At 38.1% G+C, this 20,882-nt stretch overlaps 1 protein-coding gene across 1 annotated transcript in view; it reads left to right on the top strand.

Annotated features, from left to right (window-relative positions):
• COL25A1 (collagen type XXV alpha 1 chain) overlaps positions 1-20,882 on the top strand; it is a 440,619-nt gene that overhangs the window by 214,053 nt on the left and 205,684 nt on the right. The window lies entirely within an intron of this gene.

Genomic DNA, 20,882 nt, shown 5'->3' with positions numbered 1-20,882 from the left:
GCACAGCTGGCCGTGGAGGAGCCACCAAAAGCAACGGCACGTGCCCCAGTAGACTTCTGGGTATTTCGTAGAACAGGACCTAAACTTAGAAGACAAGTTTTCGGTTTTAGATTATTGTTGGACTCTGACATTCCTTTGGTGCATCAGGCTGAAGAATACACAGTATCGTTTGCCTAATGAAGACGCTATCTCAATATCTTTGGTTTCATTTGAGAACTGACTCTCCCCTCAGTTCCCTAAGACATACTTTAATCGTGTTCAATTAGGTTGCGAAAAAATTTCACCTCTCTAATCCCTTTTCTTCCATCTTTTCCTCCTACTCCATTTTGCTTCTTTCCCTCCTTAAATCCCTCCTAAATCATAATCTTGGCCTCCAAAATTCAGCGTAAGCCAAAGTCGGTCTCAGGAGGGAGATATTACTTTCATGTGTGGCCTAAACATAGCACATAAACTACTCCCTAGAAAAGGAAACAAAAATTGTTCACCAGGAGATGGAGAATATATTCTTCTGTGAAGAGGTTTTTCCACTGGGCTTCCTAATATCCTAAATGGTCCCCAATGTGATGAGACAAAATTTGGGTTCCCGTCTGGCACCAAAGCATTAAAAAAACATTCTGTGACTCTAATTTTAGAATGCTGTGAAGATAAAAATATTTTCAGTATTTTTTTCCCTAAAAGTCAAAGAGTTACACTGTGTTTAGATGACAAGGCTGCCCATTAAAGCAGGGAGGGGGGGCCGGGGGCACAGTGGGGTCTCTCAGGAATTGTACACATTCAAAAAGTATAGATCTTTGAAGAATGCAAGTTCTAAAGATGGTTTCTATAGTGAATCAGATGAAAGAGGATTTAAAATTTTTTTTTATATTTTTATGCTCATAGGATGGTCTCTTATAAACCTTATTACTCTTCCTGGAAAGTTGCAGGAGTAAGATAAAAAGCATAACTAACTCAAAAGAGTGATCTCCTGGGATCTTGAGTTCATCTTTGCTCTCTTTCTCTGTAAAAGCCAAAGAAAATTTAAAGGCCACATGTGTCTACAGGAAAATCCTTATAAGAAATCACGAATACTATGCAAGAATGAGAATAATTTTATCTCTATACTATCAAAGTGACATAATGAAATTTGATTTTTATAGCTTATTCATTCATAGATTCACCAAACATATATTAATACTGTATCATTCTCCTAGGCACTAGGGTTCAAAGATGAATTAGACTGATTCCCTGTCCTCAAGTTCTTGAGTAGGCAGAAGCCAACTGGTACAGGAATAATTGCAATACAGCATGATAAGTGCTATAATGATGATGGAGGTGGGCAAGGTGGTATTCAAAATATTGATCAAGCAATATGGTACAGGCACCAACAAATCAGAATAGATACCAGCCTCAATACTGGAATAGAAGGAGAGATCTCCTGCTGGGCCAGGTCTCTCTTCCTCTAGTACCCATTTTTTTGTGGAGATCCAGGGGGGCTTCAAGGAAGAGTCCAGGGTGGACAGGATGTTAAGTGGAGAGGTACTTGGCGGGTGTAGGGAGGTACCTTCAAAACTGGCTAACAACAAGTGTGGTAGTGCTGATGTGTGCCAGCTGCAAATCAGCTCTGAACATGGAGTGTTACAATTCTTTTGAAAATGAATGTCCGGATATTTCCATCACTATTATTCTAGATTGCTGTCTATTTTAAATTCATTGAGTGCATTTCTGCAGCTGTCACTAAGCTTTGCTTCCAATGATGTATGTATCACCCTAGGGCAGGTGGGACATGCAAAGACTTTGATGGAACTCTGCTCAGCTTGAGGTTCTGGATTTAAATGACTGATAGCATGTGTGGGTTCACCAAAGATATTACTATTACAAAAGGGTAGTTATGTACCACCTTTAATCTAACCATATTGCATTTCATCATTGGTTGCTGCAGTGAGATGAAAACCTGGCCATACAGTGAATACTTTAATCTATCATCATAAAGAAGGCCTTGTCAATCTTGGCTCAAAAATCTAGGCTTAACGACAAAACTGGAGATAGTCTTTAAATAAAAATAGAGATTATTCAGTAGTTATCTTTGTAAGGTTTCCTCTAGGTTAATATTAGTTATTATTGGTTATTTTATCCAATAGAATAGAAGTAAGGAATAAAATTGAGAAGAAACTTACTCTTTAAACACAAACACACGCATCTATAAAGCACAAAAAAAGGTATTTACAAGCCATTTGGCATTATTTGGGTTACTGCATCAGTATTTTATAGCACAACAAATACAACAAAATGTTTCTGTAAAAGACAGTTCTCTTCATTCTTCTAGAATGTAGAACTTCTCTGGTTAGATGGTAATTGACAAAGCTGAACAAAGACTGGCTCTTCATTTATTCCAACTTGTGACACAATTGAGTGGAAGTGTCCCTACTTCCGAATGTTTCTTCCCGAGGGAGGCAGAGTGTGTAGCAAGATCAAACAGCTGTGCTTCATGAGTGTGTGTACTCAGGCAGAATGGTTAGGACTCCAGAGGGATTTGTGTGCCTGCATCACGCCCTGGGCACTTCCCCTCCTCAATCCCTGTGGAATTTCTCAGCTGCAGCCATCAGTTCTAGGGGTTAGATGAGCCTGGCAGAAGCAGATCTCAGTGCTCTCATTCGTTACCACTGCCTCGTTCTTGCCGCGGTTCTGACAAGCCAAAGAATTATGAGCTCTGGCTGACCTCCCTGCCATTGCGTTTGATACACCCTTGCTCTAACTCTGCCTTTTCTTCCTCCTCCAGGCAGGACCTCCACACTTGGTACAGAAAAATATGGCAATAGCTGCTGTCATTACACCCACTTAATGATACACCTGCCTATTTGATGGGAAATCAATGGACTTGACTGGCATTCTCGTATTTACTTGGTGGACCTAGAGTTACTAATTGTGTAGGTACTAGAGAGGAGATGTGGCCATTAGTTAGGAAATGAATTATTTTCTTTTGTTTCTCATAGATGCCTATTGTTAGAAGGTGCTCTAGTACAATCTTTTCATGCTACAGATAAGAAGTCTAAGATTCTACAAAACTTAATGACAACAAAGTGTAGGAATTCTCTGGTTCTCAATCCACTGATCCTGCCATCTCTTTATTTCAGGGATGATTCACATCAGTATTCTACTTCTGGAAATCCTGAATTAACTCACTGTATGTGAGTGGAAATATTGGAAAGAATTTCACCTGCCTTAAAGAGAATTAATAGAAAGATGCAAATTACCTTAATAGGTTTGGCCTCAGTTTTGTGATTTCTTGTTACAGATTCTGTAATATTATCACCAAGTTATTATCCATTTTGCTTGGGTGGAACTTTGTGATTATATCTGTGAAACAGACCTTGAATGTCACAGATGTCCAAATACAAGAGCAATGTTTTCCAAATTTTGAGGCTTGCGCTTTCAATTGTAAAGGTCTGTAAAGGTCTAAAGAAATGCAGACTCTTCAGAGAATCTAATTAACATGCCAATATTCAATCATATTAACATGCAAATATTCTGATACTGTTTCCAAGCCCCAAGTGTCACCAAGTAATTGCCCCGCAGAACTCAAGGGTGGGGTTGGAAGCATTTAACAATTTAAGAGATGCGATCACCAACCATCCTGAACCAGACCAAGCCCCACTGTAAGAGCACCGCCTATGACCTTCCTCTCATTATTAATGCTAAGATCTCCTCTCTGGGAGGAGCTTAGGCCTTATCACCATAACCTGCAGTGTATGTGGAAGCATGTTTTCCAACTAAGCCTATGCAAGCGAATGACCACCTCTCCCTTTTGAATATTCATTCCCCGTCTGAAATAACAGTCCCTGCTTCCCTTTGTTTGGGGACAGCCACAACTTTTGAAATGATTCCACGTGGCCTCCTATTTGCTGCAAATAAGTTCTACTTTGTGTGACAACTACCTCTGGTGTAGACTCTGATTTTAACTCTGCCTGGAGGCAAACTCACTTTTGGTTTGGTAACACAAGGTTGACATCTGGCTATTATGTTAATGATAGAGGGACTTTTTGATGTATCTACTCAACATATATAAATAGTACCACCAACTTTTTTATTCTATAAGGCTCGCCTTGGAGTCATCTTTGACTTTCGACCTCTCCTATTCATCCCGTACATCCAATTAAGCCTCCAAGTTTGATTCTTCTTATCAAAATTACTTTTAGTATCTAATTTTTGTCTCCATTGCCACTATGCTCTCTGTCACTTTATGCCTTAGCTTTTGTAAGACTCATAATTGACTTTGCTAACTCCTGCCTGGTTAGTTCTCCCAAAATACCACTTTCTTCATGTCCTTATCTTACTTCTCAATCTACAATGGCTTCCTATTACCTACTGAAGAATTTCCTAACTTCTTCTCCTGCCATTTGAGGCCTTCTATTATCTAGACCCACATTACTTATCCAACCTTGTTTCAAACAAAAATTCCAGCTCCCGAGCAGGTGGTCTCATGGTTAGTTGCAGTGCATGTGGCTGGCTGTGCTTATTCATGCCTTACTCCATGTCCTGCCTTATCCTCTTATCTACTCTCTTAAGTCAAGCTAGAGTTTCACCTCTCTAAGAATCTCCTCCCAATTCTCTTCTCTGAGCTTCTGTGGTAGAACCAATGCCATGTACAGTATAACACTGTGTTATGTTCTGGCAAATATTATTCTTTACTTGTTTTTGTTTTAGGCCTTGTACGTCTAACAAGATCAGGAGATCTTTTCAGAAGGAAACCATCCATACACAGTGTTGATAGTATAGGATATTCTTGCTTATTCTTTGACTTAAAATATTTTAAAAGTCAACAAGTGTTTTAGATATGCCCACCTTTATCCGAGCATAAAATATTCGGAGAACAATCTAATTCAATCAGGTATCTAGGGGATTTATTTTATTTCTAGGAATCCTTTTTCATGCTGAGTATTAACAACTAACTTCAAAGCATACCAGTGGAACTTAGGAACTGCTTAATAATGATTATGTAGTGAGGAGGCTGAGTATGGAGAAGGATTAATGATGTATGACCTGATTCAGTCATACATATTCACAAATATGCATGTGGATGGAATATAGGTAGTGTCAAAATGGATTAAGATCCTAATTCCCTCATTTTTGTTCACAGTCAAATATAGATATGGAGAATCACTATAAATGAAAATTTATTCTATTGAAATTTTACACAAAGCTCTTTGAGAAATTTATTTTACTTATATTGTACAATTGGCTCATTCAAGACACCTTCTTTTGTGTTTTGAAAGACACCTAATGAGCCCACTTATTGATACATTAAAAATATGTCATTTTACTAAGGAGCATAAAATAGATATCATAGTACCAATTCCATTTCTGAGTATCACGATTCCTTCTGTATTTATTACAGTTAATATTTCCCTTGAAGATTTTCTCTTTAAAGTTACCTAGTATCATAATAAAATGCCGTATTTTTTAGTGTTCTATTTTGTGAAAAGCTCTTATGAGAGCAAGTTGCAAAATCAAAGAACTCAAATTCTACTTTGAAATTACCCTCTTCCTCATAACCTAAAGTGGTAACTCTTGAACTTTCACCCCTGGTAGTTAGTTCCAGAGCTCCTGGGCTACTTTACCAGAGATCTTTCACAAGTCCCTTAAAGTTGACTGGCATGTAATTAGGCCTTAGACATATTACTTATTGGCCTCTGACACACATCCAAACATTGACATGCTTTGAGGTTCCCATCTTGGTTAGAACAAAAGATGCCAGATGGAAAGCCAATAAGATTTTGGTGTATGTTTTCTTTGTTATTTAAGGCCCTAAGAGTGTGTGTCTACCAAAATAAAAGCCTTTCTATTTTTTTTTAACTTTATATTGGTTCTTACAAAACGTAGGAAAGAAACTCAATTTCTAAAGTTAGAATTGTGTGTCTTGGATTGGCCCTTCTGTGGTTTCATTGGAAAATGTGTGTTTGCCGTGTGATGGATATAGCAGCAGTAAAATGCCAGAATTATTATGAAATCATGTGGGGAAACATTTTATCCATAGAAATCTACTCATAAGGTTTTTGTATTCTAGGGAATTTGCCTGTCAGGAAAAATCTGAGATTTAACTGCGAGGAAACAACTGTGTTTATTTTGAAGGAGGCAATGAAATTCTGTGGGGTGGTTAGAAGATTTCAAGTATCTTTTTGTGTGTGTGTGTGTGTGTGTGAGGAAGATCAGCCCTGAGCTAACATCCATGCTAATCCTCCTCTTTTTGCTGAGGAAGACCGGCTCTGAGCTAACAGCTATTGCCAATCCTCCTCCTTTTTTTTCCCCAAAGCCCCAGTAGATAGTTGTATGTCATAGTTGCACATCCTTCTAGTTGCTGTGTGTGGGACTTTGCCTCAGCATGGCCGGAGAAGCGGTGCGGTGCGCGCCCGGGATGCAAACCCCGGGGGCCTCAAGTAGCAGATCGCGTGCACTTAACCGCTAAGCCACGGGCCGACCCTCAAGTATCTTTTTTTTTTTTTTTTTTTTTTTTTTTTTTTTTTTTTTTTGTGAGGAGATCAGCCCTGAGCTAACATCCGCCAATCCTCCTCTTTTTTTTTTTTTTTTTTTGCTGAGGAAGACGGCCCTGGGCTAACATCGGTGCCTATCTTCCTCCACTTTATATGGGACGCCGCCACAGCATGGCTTACCAAGCAGTACTTCGGTGCGCGCCCGGGATCCGAACCAGCGAACCCCGGGCCGCCGCAGCGGAGCGCGCGCACTTAACCGCTTGCGCCACCAGGCCGGCCCCTCAAGTATCTTTTTTAATGGCCAAATGGAACTTGATTTTCTGGTGAAGATCACCTATATTAGCATTTCAATGGAAGGCCAACCATCACGCTAACCTGTTCTCAGTTAGTTTAATAAGATAATTTGACATTTTGTAAGGTGCTTTTCATATGCATGACATTTTGAATACATCATGGCATTGAGCAAATTAATTCCTTATATAGGCAAATAGCGGCTCCTTCTTAACTTTGGTTTGTAGTATGAAATGCCATTCCTATTCCTCTTTTGGAAACTGAGAATAATGGTAAAAAAAAGAATTGTGTACTTTCACTTAACAACTCTCTTAAAATGTTTTATTAAGCTGGTAGTGCTATTCTGCAAGAAGGCAGAATTTATGTCACAACAGAATTGAGTCATGGGTACGTTGGAAAAAAGATTGGAGGAGAAAAATGGGCCAAATGCATGGCAAGAGAGAAAGGATTGTCACTCCTCTATTCTACCTTCTTGAAATTAAATTTAAGCCACGAGAGGACAAGAATGATGAAAGACCAGGGATTAGGCAAAAGAGACTCTGACATGGCACGGAGACTTGGAGTTGAGAAATAGTGGGATGAGGTTTTCCTAGTGGGAAAATCTTGTCTGTTGGACCAAGAAGTACTTCCTCCCTATTCACATGGAAGCTTATTGATCACATGGGGGCTTGCGTAATGAAAATATATGAAGACGACTACCCTAGTACTTGTATGCAGATGGATTTGAGAGAGACCAGTAAGAATTCAGAGCTGAAGAGCAAAGATCCAAATGATCTGAGGTAGATATTATCTACATTTTGTAGATGAAGAGAGAGGTTCTACAAATTTAATCTGTCCGAAGTCACACAGCTAGTGGGTTGAAAGTCAGGGTCAAACGTATCCCTATGGCTTGTTAGGAAACAAAATTCAACTGAGTAAATTTTAAAGATCTTATTGGATTTATTCAATGATTCATGAATCGGTCAATATCCAATCTAGCAGATAGAACGGAGCTTTGAGGAGCTGTACAAAATGAAGGGAGCAGGAACAAGGAAGTTCTACTAGGCAGAAAAGTGGGTTGGTCATTGCAAGGTCACTTTCCTTTAGGGGATGGCAGGGGTCTATCCGGCAGATGACCTGACTAGTGCTGATCAGGCAATTGCTGACTGACTGGTTGAACATTCCATTTCTGGGAGAGCCAAAACTGTAATTCAGTTAAGTCTCCATTTCGTGACACGGGGCTTAGTATAAGAGACTCCATTTTGGGCCTGTTGTCTTGATTTTTTTAACAGGCTGATTTCAAAAATAGTAGTCTGCTGGTTTTTGTTTTTTAACCAGAAGAAATACTACAAAACTGTTGTTATTTCAACTTTTTAAAAAAATAGTCATCCATTTAACTAACATTTAATTTTGTACCAGGTACTGAAGGTACAATAGTGAACAAGACAGACACTATCCCTTGTTTCTAAAAGATCAGTTATTTTCCTTTTTGGCTCATTCTAAATACTTTATGTAACAGACTTGTTAAGACTGGTGTGCATGCTACAGTTAACAGTACTGTATTGTACACTTGAAATTCTGTTAAGAGGGTAGATCTCATGTGAAGTTTTCTTACCATCAATAAAATTAAAAAAACCTGGCACGCATGGTGAACGAGTATATTAACCGAGCATATACACAAATATGTGCTAATCATGTGCGCGAGGTGAACCACGAGTGCTTTCAGTCAAGGCTTCTTTTTAGCTTTGTAAAATAAAAGTTGATTAACTTTTGGCCAGTAATTTCTTGTGATTATTTTACAGTTAAAATGAGAAGCTAAAAATAAGCCTATAAACTAGAATTGTAAACAGAGGCCTTCAGAAATACTCATGAACCCATTCTTTCAAAGTTTATTTAAAGCTTCTATTTTCTTTAATCGTAGCTCTTTGTGTGTATCAGAGAACAGAGTGATCTGTAGTGTGCTCCACAGACAAGCATGTCTTGAGTTTTAGAATTTACAACGCAGGAGTCAGACTGTCTGGGATCAATCTCTCACCCACCACTTACAGGATGTGTGATGTTGGGCAGGTCACTTAACCTCTCTGATCATCACCTTCCGAAACTGTATCGAGATGACACAACTAGGTAAAATGAAAGAAACGATGCATGGGCGGTGCTCAGCCCAGTGCCAGATGGGTGTTGAGCACTCATGAATATTAACCGTCATCATTATCTTTTTTATTATGTCCCAGTATTTTGTATTTTTCCCCCGTGACACTGTGGGGCCATCAGGTTCTCTGACTTCCAGGGGCAGCGTCTTCTCCTCTCCCTCTTGCTCTCCTGGGCAGAGTGACACACTCAGGCCTGCCCGTTGTTCCCTCAGGTCTCCATTCCCACCCTGCCCTTTCCCTCTGAAGGATCCTGTTCCTCTTCAGAGGGTTTCATCTGGACTTTTTGTTTTCTCATTTTCCATCACTAATTTTCAGTGTAAAACCAGTTCTGTTGTGATTATTTTTCTTATTGGTGACTAATTTTGGCAAAACGCATGCTTAATAATTAATTTAGCACCAGCTTAAAGACATGTGGGCCATTTACATGTGTGGAATGGTGTATGTGGTGCTGCTGTGTTTAATTCATCCATCAGCAGTCTGGCAAAAGCTTGCAACACTGCACAGCCATTAAGGAAAATAAATCCCAGTTACCATTGGCCCACTTTTTCCACATTTCCCATAAGGAAGATTGTTTCAATCTCTGATAAATTAAAAATTAACATTTTTTAGTTTGAGCGTGTGACAAACTATGTTTAACCATTGATCTTGTTATTTTTTTCTGTTAGTTTAAAAATTCTCTTTATCTTTAAAAGACCTGTTTATCTCTCTACATTCCATTGGAGATATGGATTCTAGAAAGCTCATTTAAATTTTTCTGCAAGCTTAGGAACTAAACTTCTTTTTTCATGTTAATATATTACATTGTACATATAATAACCACTCTTGTTATACAGCATATAATTTCACAGAGAAACACGTCTTTCCTATTTTCCAACCCCTACTCTCTGACATCTTGCAGCCCCCGCCCCTGCAAGTAGAAATAAAGAAAGCTGTCATGATAAATCCCCTGTAGGATCATGGCTAAAACATTCTAGTACCATAATAATGAAACACGTTATGTGTGGGAGAAGAATGATAGAAATAACAACTGTGCCACATCAGAGCTGATTAAAGTCAATGAACTGCAACACCGGGCCGGTGGTAGTCTTCAACAGTTTCTATTGAATATTCTACTATGTTTATTATCTAAATATTAAAAACAGCAATAAAGACAACTCTTTATTTGCTGGAATTCCATTTCTGAAAACACAGAATTTACATAAAGCCCAGAAAATATTTCCTTGCACTTGTTTGGGAAACCCCTTTCTCTTATTATTTAAGTGCAGTAGTTTTCCAGTGTGTTCTTGGGAAAGTCTCTAATCGTCTCGTAAATATCGTCATTTTTCCCTCGTTACAAAATTTATAAGTATCAATGAAATCTTGGGTAAACTTGAAGTGCTTCATTTAAACCTCGCACCAGCTAGAACTGAACTTACATGGAGATAACCGGGAAGAAGGCTTAGAAGGCCATTTTTGCCCACTGGCCTCTCTCCACGAGGAATAGGAACTCACCCAATTTAAAAATAACTCTAATGATCAAGTAATGTTGAGAATTAGAGTCACTACAGTTCTAATGGAAGTTACTTGTATTTATTTAAAGCATTTTAATAGCAATTGTTAAAACTGGAAAAATATAGAAGTAGATAAAATGGGAGTCCTGCTCTCAATGTATTTCATGAGAAAGATGAAAACATACTTTGCCAGAAGGGCATGCCTTGCTGCTTAGGAACTCTCCTAATGAGAAGTATATTCTGGACTAATGAGCCTATTTTCTTCTAAACCAGTGGCTTTTAAACCATTTTGGTTACTACCCCAGGGAAGCATTGCATTTTACATTTAAACCAGACCATACATCCATATCCACCCAGTTGGCTTAAGGTGGCCCAGTGTGTGCACTGTGATGTACTCCAGTTATTAGCCACTGAAGGGGGCTCTTCTCTCCCCCTCTCTTTTTATACCTTCCACAAGTCACATTGTTTGATCTCCATTCATTGGACACAATTTCTCCACATGCTTTATGTTTCATAAGTTTTACTTGAAATTGTCAAAAACTTCCTGGTATAAAAGCTAGAAAAGAAGCATATTTATGAAAGGAAAATTCATAAAATTACTTTCAAGATTTGGTATTTTATTTTATTTTTAAAATCCCCTCTAGGAATTTGACAAAATAACTCTAATTACTAATCTTAGGGGGCCAGTACATTATAGATATTCATAGCCTTACTAAAATTATGATATGGCCTAGTTAAGATATGAACATAAAAATTTAGCAACTTCACTTTTGTTGTTATAACTAAAATGCTAATGAACTGTTTTTACTAACAAATTATTAATTTTTATATTTTTTGTTACTCTAATAACATATAAGAATAAAATTCGTGACACATTTGTTAGTATGTCTCTTGTGTTGTTCAAAAAAGGGAGGAATACTTTTACAACTTTTCAATTGAACTCATTGCCTTTAAAATAAATACTATACATCTGAATAATACTCTATAGTGAGAGCTATGGATCTTGGCTATTGTAAACCTAAATTATTACTTATTATTTGTTATGATTAACTTTCTTTCATAAACTGACATTCCTTGGAGATTAGAAAGTTGAGGAAATTTGAAACAAAAATACACACATAAAAGATATTTAAAACAGGGCCGGCCCCGTGGCTTAGCAGTTAAGTGCGTGCGCTCTGCTACTGGCGGCCCGGATTTGCATCCGGGGTGTGCACTGACGCACCGCTTCTCCGGCCATGCTGAGGCCGCGTCCCACATACAGCAACTAGAAGGATGTGCACTATGACATACAACGATCTACTGGGGCTTTGGGGACAAAAAGGGAGGAGGATTGGCAATAGATGTTAGCTCAGAGCCACTCTTAGCAAAAAGAGGAGGATTAGCATGGATGTTAGCTCAGGGCTGATCTTCCTCACAAAAAAAAAAAGAAAGATATTTAAAACAAACCAGCCCATGTTAACACAGTGATTTAAAATATCTTGGGAAATAAATCTCCTGAATAAAAAAAGTATTTCTTTGAAAAGTTAACATGGTATGAAATAGTGTTGACATGCACCAAATAGCCCATGGGCAGTGTTCCTTTAAAGGTCATCGAGTGATAAACCCTGTTCTGGTTACTAGAGATATAAGGATGAGCAAGAGAGTCCCTACTCTCAAGAGTTTATAGTCCAGTGGGAGACTGTAGCAAGTAACAATCATACATCTGACCAAGTAGCCGTTTTATAGAAATAGGAGGCAGGCCGTTGATACAATGAAGCAGTCTGGAAAGTTTGTACAGGCTGTGTCCAGCTCAGTCTATGGAGAGTGAGTTCAAACATGAGAGGCAACGTGGTGAGTCAAAGGGCACTGATATGGACTCAGGAAGCTGGTATCTGCCGTGTGGGGACCCTCGGCAGGTTGTTTTCATCTCTCTTGGCCTCGATTTTATGTTTGCAGAAATGTGAATCATTGATTTATAAACTTACTTTAGCCAAAGAACTTTGTCTGCAAATGGCTGCAGTTCAATATGGCAAATTGGGGCTGCTCTGAGAGTCCCAGATGAAGCCCAGTGTGAAAGCCTTTGGGCTGCATCGCCTGCTGGGTATGTTGTAGTACAGACATTTTATGAGTATGAAAAAAATAAATTTTAGCTAATATTCTACTTCCACCAGGCATTTGCTGTTTAAGACTTTTACTTCTAATTGTGGAATGAAAGGCTTTGTCCATGTTAAAAGAATTTCAGGCATTAAGCAAGCTAGCAGGTGGGAGGACTTTGGGGAAGGCTCTGAAATTAATCTGTGCCTGCTTGTAAGGTTAATCCAGAAGATCTGAAGGTAAACCTGGTATAGTCTTCTGAAAGTAGCTAGAGGATGGAGGAGGATGGTTCAGAAAGGATGATCCACTATCTCCTTTGTGCCCAGACAGGTTCCTCCCTCCCAGGAGCCATCTGCAGCTGTCGGAGGCCTATTCCTGGGATGGGTTGGGGTGGAGGGGCATCCTAGGTTTGCACACATTTCTCCTGTAGACCTCCCTACCCCGGCTTGCATCTGCACGGGGGTCTCTCCATCTGCTCGGATTCTTACTCATTCTCGTCCTCCCTGACCTCGGTCTCCTGCTCTCGCCTTAACGTTTCTCTTTTTCTGCCTCCAGAATTCTGGATAAGAGTATTTGCTTTTTGGAAACTAAGAAGTTTCAGCTTTTTATTACGATGTGTCAAATTGTTTAGAAGTCTTACTATTTTTATTGATGAATATGACTGTGATATAACAAGGAAATAGTTTATAAGCATCAGTGCATTCATGAGGAATGAAGGAAACAGCCGTTTAACATATGTATATAGCACTTTACAGTTCTCATCCTCACAATAATCATATAAATGTGGTAGAGTTAGTATTATATTTACCAGATCTTTTAGCAGACTAAAATCAAAGAGGTTAATTGGAAGAGCTCAATTTACACAGTAGTGAAAACCTATAAGCTTTTATCTCTTTGTTCCACATTCTTTTCTTTAAACTAAACTGCCTCTTTGAATATTACAGTTGGAAGGTAATGTTAATCTCTCACAGTCTTATTCACATACATAGTCAGCTTTTCTTATCAAATACTCAAATACGTTATCATATTGACTAAATACAAAAAGAAAATATAAATAGAGCAAAAGAGGGAGCTGATATTTATTGAGCTCCTGGTTTGTGCCTTTGCATGCGTTCTTTACCTCCTTCACTGAAATTCAGTCGGGAATTAATTCTCAAATGACCCATGTCATTAGTGACCATTTGGTCATGCTTGTAACAAGGTGGCTACATTTCTCCCTGTTCTCAGGTTTTTATGACAACACCCCTAAGCGCAATCACCTAGGGCAAGAGCCTTCCCTTTGTTCCCTTTTTTTAAACCACTTTATTGAAGTATAATTGATATGTATAAAGCTATACATATTTAATGTATACAATCGATGACTTTGGGGATAAGTCTACATCCATGAAACCATCACCATCATCAAGGCCATAGACATATCCATCACCTCCCAAAGATTCCTCCTGCTCTTTTTATTATTACTATTATTATTACTATTTTGAAGTAAGAACACTTAACATAAGATCTACCCTCTTAGCAAATTTTAAGTCTACAGTACAGTATTGTTAGCTATAGGCACTATGCTGTGTGGTTGATCTCCAGAACTTATTTATCTCTTATAACTGAAACTTTGTACGATTTGATCATCACTTCCCCATTTTCCCCTCCCCCTAGCAACGATCATTCTATTCTCTGCTTCTGTGAATTTGACTATTTTAGATTCCACATATAAATCAGATCATAACAGTATTTGTCTTTCTGTATCTGGCTTATTTCACTTAGCATAGTGTCCTCTAGGTCCATCCATGTTGTTGCAAATGGCAGGATTTAATTCTTTTTTAAGGCTGAATAATATTCCATGGTATGTATGTTACCGCCCAATGTGGGGCCTTCTGCTCGCCACAAGACATGCCAATAGTCAAGAGGCAAGGTGGTTGGAGAAAAAGGACTTTTTTTTATTACAGCTTGCTAGCAAGAGGGAAGATGGCCGACTAATGTCTGAAAAAAACCATCTTAAAGGGGCACGAATCTTACAGCAGTTATATAGGCCAGTGGGTTATAGGGGTGGGGGTTAGAAATGTTGACCTTCTGGTCTTACAGACTGGGAGTTGCCACACCAGGTCTTTCAGTTTTCATTGATGATGGCTATCAGCATAGACTCTCTGTTTGGGGGTCATCACATTCCTAAGGAACTCAAAAGAACAAAGTTATCATCTTATCACAGCTGGGATGTATATGCACAGGCAGGGGTTGTAAAATCAACATAGCAGTTAGATCTCTTGGAGGGTGCATATCCAGCTGGGTTAGTTTGTCAGAGGTCATTCAAAGTTACAGTAGGGTTTCTTTTCTACAACATGGCTTCCCTCATGTCAACCTTGTCTTGAGCCCGTATCATGTATATACCACATTTACTTTATTCATTCATCCTTCGATGGACATTTAGGTTGTTTCCATATCTTGGCTATTGTGAATAATGCTGCAGTGAGCTTGGGAGTGCAGGTATCTCTTTGAGGTCCTGACTTCAATTCCTTTGGATAAATGCCCAGAAGTGGGATTGCTGGATCATATGGTAGTTTTAGTTTTAATTTTTTGAGGAAGCTTCATACTGTTTTCCATAGTGGCTGCACCAATTTATATTCCCACCAATAGTGTACCAGGGTTCTCTTTTCTCCACACCCTTACCGATACTTGTTATCTTTTGTTTTTCAATAACCACTCTCCTAACAGGTGTGAAGTGATATCTCATTGTGGTGTTGATCTGTATTTCTCTGATGATTAGTGATGTTGAGCACTTTTTCACATAACTGTTGGCCGTTTGGATGTCCTCTTTGCCAAAATGTCTATTCAGATCTTTTGCCCATATTTAAATCAGGTTATTCGTTTTTTTGCTATTGAGTTTGTGAGTTCTTTATATATTTTGGGTATTAACCCCTTATCAGATATGTGGTTTGCAAATATTTTCTCCCATTCCGTAGGCTTTTGTACTTTGTTGATCATTTCCTTTGCTGTGCAGAAACTTTTTGATTTGATGTAGTTCTACTTGTTTATTTTTGCTTTAGTTACTGTGCTTTTGGTGTCATATCCAAAAAGTCATTGCCAAGACCATTGTCAAGGACCTTTTTCCCTATGCTTTCTTCTAGGAGTTTTATGATTTTAGTTTTTATGCTTAAGTCTTTAATCCATTTTGAGTTGATTTCTTCCCTTTGTTTCTATCCACATTATTTATGCTCTCGAAAAAGCAGACAAAGCCAGAAATCTGTGTTGAAATAGACAGCAAGAGGTAAAAACAAAACAAAACAAAAACCCAGCCACTTAAGAATTTTGAAACTTTCTTGACTGCTTTGTGTGTGTTTAATTGTAAATGTTTATAAGAGGTAAAAATGTTTTTAAAATATGAAGAAAATTCTGGTAAAAAAAAAAATCTCTTTGCAGAGTATTCAGAAAGATTATTTTTAAGCTCAGCCTTGACAGATTTGCAGGAGTGGAGAAGAGTGAACAGATCCAAGTAATAGGAGTAGAATTGATAGGTTTTGGTAATTTATCTGATAAGCCAGATAAGGTTATCCAGATACTTGCAGTAACCACCACCCCCGAGACCATGGCAAGGCCCATATAAGGCATATCTTTACTTCTGAGCACATATCTAACCTTAGAGACGAGCCTTATCACAGGTGCGGTCATCATTACTGAGGAGTAGGGTACTCCAACGATATTAGTTGTGGGCCAGAAGAACTGGCTGGCTTAAGACACCTGGCTATGATGTAATTTGATGACTTGGATCTGTCTGCAGTTGGGTTTGTCAACACTGGTCTTTAAAGTATTACCATTATGGCTAATTTTTACTAATATCTATCTCAGGTTGACAGTTTGCATCATCTTTCAAGCAAAAACTCTTGTTAAAGCGTAAACAGTACCAATTGTCATGAATTTTCTTATCAGGAAGAACAATGTGGTTTTATAGCCTTTCTCTGTTTTCTATAATTCATTCTTCATGAATTCTCTGCTCATAGATTTTCACTTCGTCTGTTGCTGATAGCTTCTGCTTTTTCTCTTCCCGTTCATATTCTTGAACCAGTTTCTTTTGCAGAGTCATGTCTTTCTGCTGATAGAATTCACTGAGAATTTCTGCTGCAAGGATCTGGCCAGATTCAGTGAAGAAGAGTCAGGTTCCAGCTTCTATATTTGTTCTTACAGCTCATGCCTGGCTGAAACTTTATTGCTCAATTTGGAATGGAAATGGTTGCTAACTTTTCCAACTATTGTTAACATTAGTTTTGCTTGGGAAACATCTATCGTTTGTCTCTTCTAATTTTTCATCTTCTCACTCTGGTGAATTGCCAGCTGTCCATTGTCAAATTTATCCCATCCATACCATTTTTTATTTTTATTTTATTTTATTTTTTTGTGAGGAAGATCAGCCCTGTGCTAACATCTGCCAATCCTCCTCTTTTTTTTGCTGAGGAAGACTGGCCCTGGGCTAACATCCGTGCCCATCTTCTTCCACTTTATATGGGACACCGCCACAGCATGGCTTGCCAAGCTGTGTGTTGGTGCGCGCCCGGGATCCGAACCGACGAACCCCGGGCCGCCGCAGCGGAGCACACACACTTAACCGCTTGCACCACTGGGCTGGCCCCCCATTTTTTATTATTTTTGCCGTTAAATTCAGAAGCAATATCAAGTTGTCTCGTCTGCACAGTAGACGTCTTCAAAACTTCTCTTTATTCTCTTTGTAAGAAATATCTTTATTTAAGTCTTTCTGAGAGTTTTGTATAATATATTAGTTTACTAAGCTCAATATAATGCTCACTCCAGTCTTCTGTTTCCTATAGTAATTATAACATGCTCTTCTCAAATCTAGCATTTTCTTTGTAAATCCAACAGTTTAGATTCCCATCTTCTCATAACTTAGTTTGGCTTCATTTTCTCTCTCAAATATTATGAAATTATTTGTAAAACCTTGTCATATTCAATAGATAGCTGTCTTACCAAATATCTTTTCAGTTTTCTTAGATTCTATTCCTTCTCAATTCTCAATATAACAAAACCAGATTTCCCACAGCATTTGATTCATTTCTTTAAGTCTTCTGAGTGAATATTCAAGGCAGACATGTTCAGAAATATTCTAACTTTTGTTTCTTGATTTCTTCAAAAGATGTCATGGTTTCTTTGATGATTTTTTAATAATCTATCTTTTAAAAATTGTCTATTTCAAACTATTTTTAAACACATTGTTTTTATTTGATAAATTCTACTGTTTAAAAGGAACATTCTTCAGAAGGAAAATGAAAAACTAATTCCAATAAACAAATAATAATTATAGGCTTCTAAGATTGTCATAAAAATCAGACTGGGCCGTTCTGGCACCTTTGTCCTGGATGAGACAGCAGTCAGTCAAACTAACTTCAGCTGTAATTTTCCCCTGGTCGTTCCTAACATTTTCTCTTTATCCTTGAATATTCCTAAATTTGTGTGTGATTTATTTTTACTTGTCACTTGGAGTATGAGTTCAATCTTAGGACTCCTGTATTCAATTCTGGAAAATTCTCATCTTTTATCTGTTAAACAAAGGCCTCTCTATCATTTCTTTTGGATTCTCTTATTGAAAGTAAAATTTAGCTTCTTAACATAGATAGATAGATAGATAGATAGATAGATAGATAGATAGATAGATAGCATCTTAGTCTGTTCGGGCTGCTCTAACAAAATACCACAGATTGGGTGGCTTATAAACAACAGAAATTTATTTCTCACAGTTCTGGAGGCTGGGAAGTCTAAGGCACCAGCACAGTCACCGTCTGGTTAGGGCCCTCTTCCTGGGTCATAGCTGGCGCCTTCTCGCTGGGTCCTCACACGGTGGAAGGGGCTAGGGAGCTCTTTGGGGTCTCTTTTATAAGAGTGCGAATCCTATTCATGAGGGTTCCAGCCTCATGACTTAAGCACCTCTCAAAGGCCCCCCCTCCTAATACTATCATCCTTGGGGCTTAGAATTTCAACATGTGAATTTTGGGAGCACATTAATATTCAGACTATGATAGATAAATAGAGAGAGAGAGAGAGAGAGAGAGAGAGAGAGAGATTGGATCTGTCTCTCTGGGCAGCATTTTGCATCTTTCATGTCAATTTTCTCTTCAGCCATATCTAGGCTAGCATTTAATTGATTTATATTTTTAAAAGATTTCAATGACTATATTTTTCATTTTCAAGATTTCTTGAGTTATCTTTCAAATCCATTTGTTCTTTTTTTCCCCAATTTACATTTAAAATCCCTCGCTCTTTACTGGCTGTTACATCTTCATTTATCTCTTAAAGCATGATTAATATACTGACCTGTGTCTGAGGATTTCTTAAAAATAATACCTGGAAAGAATTCATGATCCTCTTGTTGAGTGCTGCCTTTCTTAGCATTAGATTTCTTCATGTGATTTAGAATTTTGATTTGTATACTCATTATGAGTATGAGGTATTTATTATTATTATTTTTTTAGTGTAGTTTTCTCTGTGTGTGTGTCAGCCTTTCTTTCCTCTGTGCTTACCCTTTCTTACCTTACCATTCTGTGTTTGTCTTTACCTGACCTCCCAGCCTTCCAGACCAGACTGGTCTTAAAGTGGCATTTTAGGACTCCTGCCCCTGAGTTGTGTTGGAGGTACCGTAGAGTTAGGCATCAAACCAGCAGAAGCATACTTCCTTTTCTGATTGAGAGATCATGTCTATATTCTTCAATCTTTAAGACAGAGACCCAGGTCTTCAGCACTTCCAAGCCGCTGGCTTGAAGAAGTGAGTCTGGCTCTGATTAGGGAACTTTTGAGTATTTGTTCTCCAGGGATACTACTCGCAGCCACCATTCCTACTTCTAGAACTGGAACCCAGCAGGCTCATGGGTTTATCCCTGCTCTCCACTTTGCATTCTGGTCCATTTCTGGCCTGTGGACGTGCCCATTTCTTTTTTGAATACAAATTCATCTAAAAACCTTTTCCATTTTTATAATTGACCATGTGTTTTGAGTAGAAGGAACAAATCAGAGCATAAACTCGTTGTACATCTTCACAACATGCCACTAACAATTTTTCATGTGTAATCTTTTAATCTTTTCAACTTCTTTGCCTTTACAGGGCAGGTATATGTCTTATATGTGACCTATAACCCCTACTGTGCAGACTGAGAGACATCATAAGTTGTAGTAGTTGCTAAATACTTCCTAGTTTATGTGATTTTGTAATAGAAAAAAATCTGACTCCTAATCTTAAGGACATTGTATATATCAGAATATGTCAATATATATCTGTGTATGTGTGTGTTTGAGTGTGTGTATAAATGTATATTTTTCATACCTATTATGTCCCATTGGGTTTATTTACCTATTTATTTGATTCTCCTTCTGTTCTCAATCTGGCCAAGCATACCTTGAGTATGATTAAAACTTCTCTTTATTCCAGAATACAGAAAGAAACCTAAAATTTCTAATGACCATTTTGGATTCTGCTGTAAAGCTGCTTCTCCTAATATTTTCAACTAGTTTTATTGTTTGGTTGTTTTTAACCTGTTACAAAACACAGATGGCCAAACTTGTTCTGTGTATGGGCTTGAGGGGAAACTAACTGGCCCACCGATGTTTTTGTTTCTCACGATAGTGTTTCCATGTGGAAGTCGGTAGCTCAGGGCCTCATTGAGAGTCAGCTGGATGCTAAGGCCTGTATTGCTTGTGTCCTGAATTTTCTAGAGTTCGGAAGTCATCAGTCCAACTTAGCAGCTCATTCTTTAAAACCAGGCAGTTCTGTGTTTTCCTTGGCCTCTTTCTTCCAGCAAATATTTTAAGACCTCAATTCTCATTGTGGACTAATTATTCTATTCTATTTGCCTGAACCATAATTCAGTGGGAGCTATTCCTACCCAAGGAAATGAGGGCAGAAATTGTATAGTTGAGAATAATGGCTTGAAAGCCATGAATGTCTAGAATCTTGTGCTAAGTCTGGTACATACCAGCTTGGTCGTCTTTATAGGCAACTCACTGAAAAAAACAGAAGTTTTTCCTCCAATTTTAAAGTGGGATCATCATAAAGACTAAATATTTATTGAACGACAATAACGAGCTAGCCCCTTAGAAAAATGAGGCATATAGTTACTACCTAAACACTTTCCAATTAAAAGGGTGTGATTTTAACTCAGCTGGTTCTCAATTAGAGAAATTCCAATATGTGTATATTCACATTTAATAAAATAGAAAAATTTGTAAGTATTATTTCCATTACTAATATATACATTTAATTAACTGCCAACTAAATATTTTCAAGAGAATCGTGATGGACCTGACTGAAGAGAAACTATAGTCATTTGTACTTAGAAATTTTAATTGTTAGTATACTGAAACCTTCAGAAAAGAAATTTTCCTAAGAAACCTGAAATCTCAACACCACCAGTTTGGTTAGCAAGCCTTTCTTTATTGATGATATCTAG

Source organism: Diceros bicornis, chromosome 11, assembly GCF_020826845.1.
Source record: "Diceros bicornis minor isolate mBicDic1 chromosome 11, mDicBic1.mat.cur, whole genome shotgun sequence".
Lineage (NCBI taxonomy): Eukaryota > Metazoa > Chordata > Mammalia > Perissodactyla > Rhinocerotidae > Diceros > Diceros bicornis.
Note: the sequence above shows the minus strand (reverse complement) of the source record. Positions and strands in the feature narration are given on the sequence as shown.